The following is a 3,339-nucleotide window of genomic DNA, read 5'->3' as shown; positions in this document are numbered from 1 at the left end:
ACCCTTTCTCCATGAAATGTCTACCATAGAACAAGTTAAGGGTGTTTCTCAAAACAAAGTGGGCAGACCCTTGTCCCAGAACCACCCAGAATGTGTGCAAACCTGCAGATCCCCAAGCCTCCTCCCAGATGCACCGGATCAGAATTCATGTGGCAGGTGGCCCAGAATCTGTGTGGCAATGCCTCCTTGGGTTGGGGGGTTCCCAAGGCCACCTCCAGCTGGATGATTCATCAGAAGGACTCACAGGACTCAGCATATAGTCGTACTCATGGGTTTTGAGGGACAGTGAAAGGATATTAAGCAAGATCGGCAAAGGGAACAGGGAAGTCCCAGGCAAACCCAATGCAAGCTTTTAAGAGCCCTCTTCCTGGGGAGTCACTCAGGCTGTGCTGAATTCCTCCAGCAACATGTGATGACCCAGCTTTATCTGGTGGATAAATCCGGGTCAATCTATCCCATCCCCAGTTACTGTGTGACTCATGATAAGTTACTTGATCACCTTGAACCTGAAGTCCTGCTTTGCACCAGAGAGGATATGCTTCCTCCCAGGAGCTTACATCCAAATCTTAGAGAACTTCTGAGTTCTGAGAGTTCTCTGGTGTTGTCTACCAGGGAAGCTCGTCAGAGACTCAGCTCACCGGAGACCAGTTTTTACAGGGACTGGTCATGCCAGCACCATCTGTCTGGCTCATTCCCAGATTCCAGGCTCCCAGAAGAAAAGCGGGGGTTCAGCACAAAACACACTGTTTGCTGCTCTTACCAACCAGGGAGCTGGGCACCCTCCCCCAAACACATGTTCCCAGATGCCCCCCAAGGGCCAACCCGGCAAGGACAAGGGTGGCACTCTCAGCCGGCTACGCAAACACTCGTCTGCACCACCCACTTCCTCCCAAGGGATTCTTATGCAGATCCGAGTGTGAGACTCACTGGTCTGGTGGATAAAGCTGGGTCAATGTATTCCATCTCCAGTTACTGTGTGACTCATGATCAGTTACTAGATCACCTTGAACCTGAAGTCCTGCTTTGCACCAGAGAGGATATGCTTCCTCCCAGGAGCTTACATCCAAATCTCAGAGAACTTCCTCAACTAAGCAGAAAGGAGAAGACCCCTCTTTAAAGGCATCCTGCCATACCTAGGCTGCTGGGGCAGAATTTGACCTTGGCAGGGATGGAGTGAAGGAAAAGAAGAGAAGTAGCAGGGAGGGGCAGTCCCTCAGACATAAGAGGATTTGGATCCCCAATCACATCTCTAGGGCTCTCCCTGGAAGGCAGGCTCCCCTCTGCATGGCTTGGGCACTTGGGGTGATGGGGCCACTGAACTGAGTAAGACTCAGATCCCACCCTCGAGGGCAGGGCCAGAATCATGGATGGAGAGCTGGGCAGGGGTCAGCTCAGACACTGATAGGCACTGAGACCTTACACAAAACACGCTACCTTGTTGAAGCCCAGTCACCTCTTTTTATTTTTTATTTAGTTATTTCAAGATTTTATTTATTTATTTGTCAGAGAGAGTGAGCACAGGCAGACAGAGTGGCAGGCAGAGGCAGAGGGAGAAGCAGGCTCCCCGCTGAGCAAGGAGCCAGATGTGGGACTCGATCCCAGGATGCTGGGATCATGACCTGAGCCGAAGGCAGCCACCTAACCAACTGAGCCACCCAGGCGTCCCCAGTCACCTCTTTTTAAAGATGGCTCTCGCCTGTGATCTAAAGAAAGATTGTAAAGATTAAAAAGGATAATGACAGCTTTTGAAAAAATTGATAAAGCATCGTTTTGAAAGAGTTTTGTGTTACATGTAAGTTATAAAATTACATGTCCCTGCTGGTTCATCCTGCCGCACTTGGTAGACAGTGTGGACATTATGTCTTTACCACAACGGAATCCCTGGAAATTATCTAGCAGATTTCCACCCACCTGACCTCCACCCTAAGCAGAGGAAAGACCATCTTGTTGACATTCAATCTCTGTCGCTAATTTTTCTGCTGACCTGGCAAGTCTCACCTCCTCTCTGGGCCTCAGTTTTCTCCAGCGGCAGAAAAGGAACAGTAATACTCCTACCTATCACCTTACCACCTGTCTATCACCCTATCACCACCTTAGGACCTTTCCTTTTTCATCTTGTCCCAGAACTGCCTGAGACACATCTGTGGTCAAGGACTTGGACTGGCATCTCTCTGAAGAACATTCCAAAGTAGAGTGGAAAACACTGTCTTGGAAGGGCCCTTCTTGGAGCTTTGTGGGGTACGTTAGCATCATAAGGGCTCTGACAAGTCCTGCAGGAAGGGAATGGTCTCAAGCTTGTAAGCTCACAGACCTCCTTCGGGCAGTACACCTGTCAGCACCCTAAAGAATAGTCTATGGCTTTCTCTTGGTGGCTTGGGCAAGGAGGACTCAAATAAGCTGAACCCCAGTTATGTCCACCACACACAGCCTTCCCGGGTGGGTGGCATGCCATCTTTGCTCCTGGCCTCAGTCCTCCTTGGGAGGTGACTTTGAGGCTGGAATCACAGTCTCAGCTCCAGCCTCTCCTGCTCTGCTTTCGTCCCCAGATGCCTGAAAGTGCTGCCAGAGCCCAAATTCAAAAGATCTGATGAGCCTGGTTCATTTTGGGGCCGTGGCAACAAGCAGGAGTCTTCCCTAGTGGGTTGCTTGGATAAACGAGTTAATTATTTCCAAGCTCTAAGAACTTTGTCTTGAGAACTTTGGTGCCGAGGGTGTACATATGTGTTGGAGGTGGGGGGAGGTACGGGCACAGCTTGGAATGTGCTCTGGGGTCTGCAGGGACCCAGGAAAGGGGGAGTTGCTTACTCAGCATTGCAATGAATGCTGCTCATAGAAGTGCAGGGGTCAGCGCCTGGGTGGCTCAGTGGGTTAAAGCCTTTGCCTTTGGCTCAGGTCATGATCCCAGGATCCTGTGATCAAGCCCCGTGTCAGGCTCTCTGCTCTGTGGGGAGCCTGCTTTCTCCTCTCTCTCTGCCTGCCTTTCTGCCTACTTGTGATCTTTGTCAAATAAATAAATAAAATATTTAAAAAAAAAGAAGAAGAAGAAGAAGTACAGGGGTCCATCCCAGCCAGGGAGCTTGACAGGTGGGGCAATGTTCCTCGGAAAAGCCCGTATCCGCAGCTTTGTCGGTGGGAGCCAGGAGAAGGGCTGATTAGAGGCCTTGGTGCCCCATCCCAAGGCTGAGCAAGGCAGTCCAGGGCAGCGGAGGTGGGAGAGGTGTCCTGAGGGACCTAAGCACGGGCACAGACATGAGCCAGGTTTCTGAGGCAGATTGCATCGGTGTTGAGCCTTGGCTGAGCCCTGAATGAGCTGTGTGTCATTGCCCAGACCGCTTAGCC

Source organism: Lontra canadensis, unplaced genomic scaffold (genome assembly GCF_010015895.1).
Source record: "Lontra canadensis isolate GAN:19392208 unplaced genomic scaffold, GSC_riverotter_1.0 scaffold25, whole genome shotgun sequence".
NCBI lineage: Eukaryota > Metazoa > Chordata > Mammalia > Carnivora > Mustelidae > Lontra > Lontra canadensis.
The sequence above is the reverse complement of the archived record's forward strand: the minus strand, read 5'-3'. Positions refer to the sequence as shown.